This window comes from Dermacentor silvarum, chromosome 1 (assembly GCF_013339745.2).
Source record: "Dermacentor silvarum isolate Dsil-2018 chromosome 1, BIME_Dsil_1.4, whole genome shotgun sequence".
Classification (NCBI taxonomy): Eukaryota; Metazoa; Arthropoda; class Arachnida; order Ixodida; family Ixodidae; genus Dermacentor; species Dermacentor silvarum.
In genome coordinates this window covers 309,063,380-309,074,657 of record NC_051154.1, presented here as the reverse complement: position 1 = coordinate 309,074,657, position 11,278 = coordinate 309,063,380, and positions in this window count along the sequence as shown.

The following is an 11,278-nucleotide window of genomic DNA, read 5'->3' as shown; positions in this document are numbered from 1 at the left end:
TGCATTCCATGTCAGCTCGCCAAAATCACCCGGCACGTCACATCACCACCGTCGGAACGGTTTCAACACGTCCACATCGACAGCATTGGCCCCCTTCCACCAGTCGGGCCTTACCGCTACTGCCTCACCGCCATCGATCGGTACACTCGATGGCCCGAAGTATTGCCGCTCGAACGGATAACCGCAGAAGACGTCGCCTCGGCCTTCTTCACCGGCTGGATTTCCCGCTTCGGCACTCCTCGTCGCGTTACAACCGATCAAGGGCGGCAATTCGAGTCCCAACTCTTCAGGCTCCTCGGGATTTCCACCGGGTTCGAGCGCTCACGGACTACCAGCTACCACCCCTGAGCCAACGGGATGATTGAGCGGTTTCACCGACAGCTCAAGACAGCCATCACATGCCACCCTAATTCAACGTGGCTCGAGGCTCTCCCAGCCGTCGCTCTTGGTGTGCGCGCCACTTTCAAACCAGACATCCAGGCAACGCCCGCGGAACTCGTTTACGGGGAGCCGCTTCGCCTACCTGGGGAACTTCTCTCCGCTTCAACTCCCGACATCACCACCTCGGACCCTACAGACTTTGTCGCCCGGCTGCGCCGCACAATGGCCTCACTGCGCCCGTCTCCAGCAGCACGTCACACCAAGCCGACCCCGTTCGTGTTCAAGGACTTGGCAACGTGCTCGCATGCCTTTCTACAGCGATGACACCGTACGTGCGCCGTTTCAACCACCTTACTCCGGACCCTATAAAGTCATCCGCCGTGACGACAAAACATTCACCCTTCAAATCAGCGGGAGGGACGTTCGCGTCTCCATCGACCGACTGAAGCCGTCATACTTCCTCTCCGAGGAAACTACCAACTCCTGCGCGCCTCCCGTAAGTCACCCACAACAGCCTCCAACGCCTCAGCCCGTGCCCTACATCACGCGCTTTGGGCGCCAGGTGCGCGTCCCCAATGCTCTTCAAACCTGAGGGCAGCTCTCTGCGTGGGGGATGGTGTGGCGGCAGGGTGCGGCGCCGCTTCTGCGCCTGCGCGCAGCGTCGACGCTACTAAACCGAGTGCCAGCGTGATAGGAACACTCTCGCCCGACTGAAGATATAAACTGTGTGCGCTCCCGCAATCAGGCAGTTGTTGTTGTTACGTCTTTCGTGTGGACGCATTAAGGTTATGTGTACCCCCAGCATAATCGAATAGTTAACAAAAATTCACTAATTAATTTTTTAATAATTACCTGATGGTCCATATTGCAATTTACAAGTTGTAGCCGTGGAGTTCGCAAGGCGGATCCACTTGGAACGAGTTCTCGGGATGACATCAGTTTCGAGATATTAATCCCCGAACTTTGCGGACAAATGCATTGGCGTTCCAGTTACTGTCTTAACAAAACGTAGCTTTATGCATTGAAGATCAAAAGCAAATGGAACGCCGATGTATTTCCCCGCAAAGTTCGGGAATTAATATCTCGAAACTGGTGTCAGCGCGATAATTCGTTGCAAGTGGATCCCCCTTGCGAACTCCACGGCTACAATTTGTAAATTGCAATATGGGCCATCAGATAATTAGTGAAAAACACTATTATTGAATTTTTGGCAACTATTTGATTATGCATTTGAATTTTTTGTGCAAGTAATGTCCGCCTCTTCGACTAGACGAGCTCATTAACTAGAATTGGGCTATCTGCCACAGGCAACCTTCAAAAAATTTTGAAATTCTTCGCTGAAAGACCCTGTATATATATATATATATACATACATATACCATTGTCAGGCGCCACTGCATGCCTGAACATGTAGTGGACTGGAGGAGGATTCAAACATACGCCCTTCAGATTAGAAGCCGGGTGTTCTACCTCTGCATGCTCCACGCCACCACTGCTTGGATGGGTTCAATTGGAGGCTTGCGCGTCGGCAAACAGCAAGTATTTATTTATTTATTTATTTATTTATTTATTATTTATTTATTTATTTATTTATTTATTTTCGTACTCTCAATCGCCCGAAGGCTTTGCAGAGAGGAGGGGCAAGAACAAATGTAAGTATTAATGGCGGTCTTGAAATTCTTGGAGTCAGAGATGGCGGTGATGGAGGCAGGGAGGTGGTTCCAGTCTTCCGAGGTTCTTGGTATAAGTGCGTGAGAGTAGATTTTTGTGCGACAAAGGGGTACACCAACTTTCTGCGAATGATCAATGCGAGATGACACGTACGATGGCCGATGTAGTAATTCTTCCTTAAGTGTATGGCCGACAGACGCGTTAGATTACTCGCGAAACTTGGTGAGGAGGCTGTCACATCGCCTTGATAAGACATATATGTGGACTATTTATAGCCGCGAAGTAAGGAGTCCATCATTCTTTCAAGGTTGCCGCGGCATTACAAAAGCCGAACACATTAAACTTCAATTGCATGGTAGAGGCCGTCAAGTGTAACGAATGTAGTTTTCTCAGGGTCAATGCCATCTACCGAGATTTGCCAATAGCCAGATCGAACGTCTATGGAGGATAAGCACTTGACTCCGTGCAGATAGGCGTCATAAATACGCGGCAAGAGGTAGACATCTTTGGGCTTGAATTTGTTGAGGTGTCGGTTGTCGACACAAAAGCGCCAACTGCCGTCCTCCCTCCTCGCTAGGACAACAGCGGACGCCCACGGACTGGGAGATGGCTCGATGACGACTTGAGTCAATCTCATCGACTTAACGTTGTATCAGTTGTCGTTTCGTTTGTGAGACACGGTACGCGGACGGCGGCGTATGCATGGGATTGGCGTCTCCGGTGTATAAGTACGATGGTTGACCACCTATTTCTGGTCTAAAGGCAGCTGTCAAGGTAAAAAGTGTCGCCAGTAAGAGACGGCGGGGTCTGCGTCGGGAACGGTGGGCGACAACCTTGAGGGGCGACGAGATGGTGGCGAACGGGACTGGTGACGGCGGCACGAGCGTCACCGTTAGGATGTTGCGGCTCAAATCGAGATAGATTCAAAACGGCTGAAGTAGACAGAGAATGATATTCGAAAAAAAAATGAAAGGCAACGCACGTACGAGGGCTATAGTCATTCATTTGGCGAAAGGGGTACGCGGGATGACGGCCAAGCCGAACGTCATTTTTAAAGGGCCCCTCACCAGGTTTGGCCATTTTGAACTGACAAGCGGAGTGGCTAAAGTATTACATCACTGCGCGCGGTGGAAAGAGCTGAAATTTCAAACCGAACGCCGTTTGTCCTTCGTGCGGGCGCCGCGCTCAAAGCCGGAGTGGGTTGGAGACGCTCCTGTCGGTTGCATAAAAGCTGTGGTGTATGAGCTTCCGCTGTCCTGTGCGAGTAAATATATCGGATAGACAGGAAGGTGTCTTAATGACTGGCATCCAGATCATAGCTTAAACGCAACCATTACGGCCACTTGTCTGCTCATTGTCCAGAATGCGGCTGCGCAGTGGTGAATGATTCCTTATTTGTTCTTGCAAAGCACAAAGGTAACGATATGCGAGAGATTATTGAGGCTCGGGCTATCTGTCAGTATTGTGAAACGTGTCTTAGTGACCTTCGGCCGACTTGTTAGATAAGGAGACATTTGTATGGTTAAACTGGGTTGATGTGGCGCCACTGTGCATAGGTTAAATACGCGGGTGTTTCCTGGAAATAATTAAAGTTGTTGAAATTGGCGCATTGCGCGTTGGCGCTAAATATACTTTCCACGTCAGTTTACGAAGAAGATACACCGTACACCGCCGTTGAATCGCTTTGGTGCCGATTTGACAAGTGCATCACGTATTGTAAGCCATAACAAGGAACCTCATCACCTGCTCTAAGTAATATTCTCTATTTCGATCAGCTGTTTCTTTCGCGCTTGCCACAATCGTTAAGTTTAAGTAGCCTTACTGTCGAGTTTAATATTGAGCATGTTTCTTTTTACTTAATCGTGAGTGCTTTATTGTTGGAGACAAGATTTGCAAAATAATTCACCGACGATTACGACACTCCCTAATGCAAAATTTGAGCGTAGCTCTATACGTATTCATTTTGCGATATATTTGGCTGGCGCGCACAATCTGTCTCGTGCGGCATGTTGCAAACGGAGCGAAGTGTGGCGCGACTAACTCGCTAATCGGGAGATCGCGAGAGGCAGTGCTGGTGACGCGTGGGCCTGATTCACAGCAGCCGCCGCAGACTGACCTCCTTTCATGCAGAACTTTGTGTTGACGCGCTCCGCGGAATATTAAACGTACTTTCGCAGTGGGCGCTCTTAAAATAGTGCTTTATTTCAAGTGCAAATTTATGTTTACACGATTTTTACAAACATATATACAGGGTGTCCCAACTATCACGCAGCACGATTTAAAAAAAGAGGAACGGCGTTACGCGAAGCAAACCTAGGGCGTATTGTTTCCAGTGCAGTCGAGTAGCTGCCAGTATTTTTTTCGTTGCTGAGATTTAATTAGCTAATCGCAATACGTGCCACATAAAAGTGTTTTTCCGAGCATGAAAGAAGCCCGCGAATACACGCAAAGTGCCTCAAGCGGCCAGTCGTGCGGCATTTCTGCCTGTATTCGCGGGCTTCTTTCACACTCGGAAAAACACATTTATGTAGCACGTATTGAGCAACAGAAAGCTGTATCGGGAGTTTTCATGTTGCTCTACAATTTTCTCATTGACACTTTGATAATTAGGGCAGTACTTTTCGAATTAGATAATCTATTACAATTAGCTAATTAAATATCAGCAACGAAAAAAATTGTTGCAGTTTCACCCGAAAGGCAAAGCATCAATTGCGATAGCAAATTAGTAGAGAGCTATACGGAGTAAGGATAGTAGTTTTATCAGCCGTTTAAACTTGGACATACAGTAGCACCAGGACCGCGCAGAACTGTTGTCGACGCCGTCAGCGTTTTGCCCGCGTTCGCACCGAACGCACGCGGCGTTGGTGACTGTTGCCGGTGCCTCTGGGGGCGGCTCGGAAGTTTTCGACAAGATCAGAATGGAACACTCGTCGAGCAGCGTCGGAAATCTTACCCACCTTCTCGCCTCGTAACGTATTTATATAAATACGCATTTGGTGCCGCAGCTAAACGTCGCCTCCCCTCCCTCCCGTCCCCCCACGGCCTTTCGCGCGATTGAAGAAGTGGCATTTGCTCTCTATATATGGCGATTGTAAAAGAGTAAAGAGACGCTTAATTCTGCAGCACTTCAGGGAGCACGGCGCAGAACGCGCCTTTGCTCTCTAATGTGCGTTCACTCCCCGTGAAAGCGCGCGTCACTCACGCCCTTTCACTCGCACATACAGCGTCCGGAGCGCGGCGACAATTTCATCACCGTTGACGTCATACGGAACCCCACGGCGACGGCGACGGCGACGCCGACGGCATAAATCCGCTTTCGTGTGTCCATATAATTGCTATCGCAAAAAACATTACTGGCGGCTACTCCACTGTACTGGACACAATACGCACTAGCTTGGCTTCGCGAAACACCGTTCCTCTTTTATTGCGATAGCAATTATATCGACACTTCAACCGGATTTCTGCCGTCGGCGTCGCCGTCGCCGTGAGGTTCCGTATAGATAAAATCTTCGCCGCGCGCCGTATGCCCGAGTGGAAGCGTGCGGGGACGCGCGCTATCACGGAGAGCGAACGCACTGATCTCCCAAGCGCAAGCAAGGAAGCAGGAAGCCAGCGCCGGAGGGAGCGGGGGGGGGGGGGGGGCGTACTTTTACTCTGCCAACAACCGCGCTCGTCGCTCGTCCGCACCGTCTCTTATCTCCACACGGCTCTGACCTTTATGCGCCGTGCATTCGCCGCTCAGTTTCCGTTGAAGCGATAGACCGCACGTACCTTCGCCCGCTGCGGCGTATATACGCTCGCTGCCAGCGTTTTGACAGTCGTTGTCTGCAGTCATTCAGTGTGATCTATTCGTGTTTGTTTGTGCGCGCTCACACCACGCTTGTTCATTCAGTTAGTACTAGTCGGGCGACATTTTCCAACGCACGCTACACATGCAATGCTGCCCGGATCGGCAGTGCAGCGCTACAGGTGTGTCCCTTCGCACGCGCTGCCCACGGGAAGCGCTTCTCATCAACACCACCGTTTCACACGCGTCTTCTCGTGGTCATCGAGTCTCTCTTCATGTCGGTCTACTTACGCCGCAGCACACCTGCTTACTTAATCAGCTCATGTTTACTACAACTCATATTGCTACCAAAGCCGCTCACCTTACTTCGTATGACATTGCTGTGTTGCTTTCGCATTCATTGCTTCGGCCTTAGGGCGAAACTGTGACATTTTTTTTAATCGTGCTTCGTGATAGCTGGGACACCTTGTATATTATTGCGATAGCAATTATATGGACACTCCAAAGCAGATTTCTGCCGTCGCCATCGCCGTCGCCGTGAGGTTCTGTATGACGTCAATGGAGATGAAATCGTCGCCGCGCGCCGCCGAACGCTGTATGTGCGAGTGAAAGGGCGCGAGGGACGCGCGCTTTCACGGGGAGTGAACGCACGGCGGAGAACAAACGCGCGTTCTGTGCCGTGCACCCTGAAGGGCTGCAGAAGTAGGCGTCTCTTTCCTCCTTTGCAATCACCATATATGTAGAGCAAACGTGCCTTCTTCTGACGCACGAAAGGCCACGGGGGGAGGGGGCGGGAAGGGAGGCGATGTTTAGCTGCGGCACCAAGTGCCTATTTATATGAGAGGCTCCGGCAACAGTCACCAACGCCGCACGCATTTTGTGCGAACGCGGGCAAAACGCCGACGGCGTCGACAACAGTTCTGCGTGTTGCCGGTGCTGCTGCATGTCTACAGTGTACTAGAAGAGTATTCTAGTACACTGTATGCATGTCGAAGTTTATACAGCTCATAAAGCTACTATCATTGCTCCGTATAGCTCTCTAGAAATTTGCTATCGCAATTGATGCTTCGCCTTTCAGGTGAAACTGCGAGAACTTTTTTGAGGCACGGATTATACAACGCGACGTCTTCAATTTTGCTGCCGTTGTCAAGGGCGTCGTCTGCTAGCGAGCGCGCGTTCGCCACGCGGACGCTGGCGGACGCTCAGTAAATGTACGCGCAGTACATTTTTAACGCGAGCGCGTTAAGGGCCCCGTGTCGCAGAAAATCCGGCGTTGGCAACCAGCGTGCGATTTGGCGGAGAATATCATCCCCAACCACGCAGGCCCTCCGAATATATTTAGGTACATGGATATGTTCTATCGCTAATGTTGCTCATATCTTGCATTCTTGGCAATGCTATTCCTCGGAATTTTGAGAATGACAATCCACAAACAAATGTCATGAAACAAAACACACACAGCACATGCCTTTTATGTCAAATCTTCTGAGACTGAAATATTAAAAGTACGAAACAAAAACGGAAACCTGAAAGTTATCCATTTTTTTGGCGCGGCTGTGCAATATCTCCGGGATCAGTCCGCGCAAGAGGCCGCGTTTCTGCCAGAAACGCGGGCTTCGTGCATAGAGTTCGCCGCCAGTGCGTTTCCCGGTAGCCATTACGGTTGCTTAAGCTGCAGTTGTCGAGAAGCGTGAAAAGTAGTCAGGTATTTTTGAATGCTATCGTGTTCCACTCTTCAAAGCGAAGCTTAAGCGTCCTCCAAGTTTTTTAATGTTTTAGTTGTTTTTAGTGCACCCATGACTCTTGACGGCCGGTACCAAATGTAGTTTTAGCCAGGTGAACGGCTGTTTTTACCACTGCCGTCTAAAGGTATCTGGTATCTCTGCAACAGGAAGGCTACGTAAAAAAAATATTATTGATATCGTGTCATTTTACGCGCGCTTTTTGTTGGTGGATATTGATCAGGGACAATGAACGAAGGAACAAATATTAGAGTGCAATAACCCAAGTTTATTAACTGCGTGCCGCGAAGAATGACCAATGCATTTCTAGGTAATTAAATCAAAGGTTACATAGACATATATAATCACGATATATATGCAAGGGAAAAATAACAAATATTCTAAATGCACTAATTGAAAAAGTGAGAACTCCCGACCGGAATAAGCACAGGTGTGTGTGTGTACACACACACACACACACACACACACACACACACACACACACACACATATATATATATATATATATATATATATATATATATATTGACGCAAGACAAAACCGTCTTTAAATAACGCGCGGAGGTTCGTGCACCCTCCAAGAGGACAACGGCGTATTAGTGAAAACAACAAAGACGAAGACGTAATGGCACGTGCATTCGTCGCACGCACGGGGATATATGTGACCATTGTCAAAAAAAGAAGAGGAAGTGGAGCGCCGCTCGAGGAAAAGAAGGCTTCTTGATCTCCTGCTTGGAACGCTGCAGTTATTCAATTTATTTACTTGCTGGGCACAAGTTAGCCCCAATAAATAGTTACCTTAGAAGTCCTTGAGTCATTCGTTACAATATATATATATATATATATATATATATATATATATATATATATGCAAGTGTTATTGATATACTGTACGAGGCTGAATAGTCATTTTCGTTCGAATGTAATGCATGACAGCACTATTGAAGTCTCAAAGATGAGTGACCGTTGCAAGTGAGGACTGTTATTCCGCATGATTGTGCTGCCGGAGAGTCGTGGCAGTTGCGCAGAGGCGCAGTTCCTGAGATGATTAACGCACGCGTGTTAATTAGCCCTGTTAACAAGTTCCTAGCTCTCATTCAATATAAGCGCCCCGTTTTGCGGCAGCCTGTAAATCATGCTTACTTGATGCAGGCAAGGAAAACATTGTTTGACAGTCTCGCCATGTTTGCGACCCATTAAAACTGGTTGCCCCATGTGGTACCACGCTTATCTTCTTTAACGAACGCATCAGATCTGCACATATCTCTGCGTGTATGCGAGACATGCCGTTCCTTTAATTGTTTCATTATGGTCGTTATAGTAGTGCACCGGATAACTGAAAGCAGCCGTTTATAATATACAAGCTGCTGAGTTGAGCGGTCATACAGTTGGGAATGGCATTACATTTATGTATGAAATATAGGATAAGCGTAACATATTTTTCTCGGGAATCAGACTCAAGAATATTTTTTGTTTACACCTCTATAGAGAGAGAGAGAAAAAAATTATTTAGACCATCGAGATCGTTGATCTTGAGGACGAGTGGGTGGTGTCCTCATTCCAGGACTCCACTGGCCATGGCTGCTCGACGTACTTGCTGGACGAGAGCTTCTTGTCCCGCCAGGGTATCGCCGGTCAGCAGTGCCTCCCACCACTCAAATGACGTGTTAGGCGTCTTTAAATGTTCAGGTTTGCCCCCGCACCCCCACGAGATGTGAAAGAGTGTAGGGCGTGTGTCGCCGCACCAGGGGCAGATGCCGCGATATGTTTGTGGGTATATTTTGCTGTATCTGTGTAGGTTTGAGAATGTGTTTGTTTGGGTAAGTCTGAGGGCTATTGCCTCTTCAGTGCTGAGCTTTTTGTGAGGGGGAGGATAAATCCTGCCGTTGAGTCGCTGGATCTCGAGTCGGTCGCAGTAATTTGATGGCAGGGGCACAAAGGTAAAGGGTGGGGATTATTCAGACGATTGGTTTTGCCCCGCTCGGTTAATTAGCGCTCGAGCTAAGGCGTTCGCCCTATCGTTCCCCTCCAGTCCCGCGTGACGCGGCGTCCACGTGATTTGATGGGATTCTTGCAGCCTCGGGCCTAGAATCTGAGCCGCCAGCACCGGTGTTCGTCCGTTGGTAAAGTTGCGGCAGGCCTGTTGCGAGTCGGTAACGACATGAACTTCCCTGCCCACCCTGTCATGTTGCTTTATTACTAGCGCCGCGGCTATGGTCTCAGCCGCAGCTGGGGTCTCTGCCCTGACGGAGGCCGCGAGGGTTAAGGAGTTGTCTCTCCCGTTCACGGCAGCTACCGCAAAGAGGCACCCTGCAGGGTACGCCGCCACGTCCACGTACGTTACGTACGGGTCACCCTTGAATTTCCGGCGCTGTCTGTCGACCCACGCCTTGCGTCGTCCTTCGTGGAGTTCATGACTCATGTGCTTTGGTATGGGGTTCGCCATGATCTTGCTCCTGACCTCGGGCGGGAGTGATCGTTGCCCATCGAGGGCACGAAGCTCCGTTGCCGGTCCGGTGGAGGATGGCTCTGCCCGCCGCCGTGTTCTCTAGTCTGGCTTTTTGCGAAGCCATAACCGCGTCCGACAGCTCAGCGAAGGTGTTGTGGATCCCGAGAGCCGCTAAATTCTCGTTTGAGTGGGTAACAGGGAGACCCAGGGCCGTTTTGTACGCGCCTCTCGTGATGGCATCGACTTGTTCTTCGTCGCGTTTGTTTAGCGAGTCGTAGTGATACGGCATGCTAAACGATACTCTGCTGATCACCAGAGCCTGGACAAGGCGGAGCGTGTCCTCTTCTCGCATGCCCTTGCGGCTTCTTGTTATTCGTTTGATAATCCGCGAGATCTGGTTGGTGGTGGATTTTAGGGTTTGGATGGTGTGGGAGGCTTTCAAGTTGCTCTGGATCCAAAAACCCAGAATCCTAGTCTTTTTGCTTTCCGTGATCTTGTGGTCCTCTAGATAGAGTTCGATAGAGCCGGGTGACTTGTAGATTCCTCCTCCGTGCACCCGGATCACCTCGGATCCCGCTCGCTGCCGCAAATCTCTCCACGGCCGTCGCGGCCTCCTGAAGGGTCGCCTCCTTTTGCGCGAGGGAGCCCTTGGTGGCCCAGAGCGTGATGTCGTCTGCGTATAGGGCGTAACCTAGGTCTGGGATCTTCCGCAGCTCTTTGGTCAGTGCTAGCATCGCGATGTTGAAGAGAATCGGGGAGACTATCGCCCCTTGGGGCGTTCCTTGTTCGGCACGTCGATCGTATCCGATCGAGTCTGGCCTATTCCGATGGTTGCCGTCCGGCCTGTCAGGAACGATTTGACGTAATTAAAGATGCGCTCTCCGCAGCTGATGTCGTTCAGTCCCTTGAGAATGGCCTCGTGAGAGATGTTATCGAAGGCCCCTTTCAGGTCGAGTGCGAGCAGGAGGTGTTCTCCTCCCTTCGGGATGCCGTTGAGAACTTCTTCCCTCAGGATTAGGGAAGCATCTTGCGCAGATAGTCCCGGCCTGAAGCCAAGCATGGTGTGCGGGAAGAGGTCACCGTCCTCTATGTAGTGTTGGAGGCGGGCTCCGATGACGCTCTCGTACAGCTTGCCGAGGCACGAAATCAGCGAGATGGGACGTAGGGCGTCGATCGCGGGCTTCTTGCCTGGTTTGGGAATGGTCACGACTTCCGCGTGTTTACACTCGTTCTGTACGTGGCCCTTGC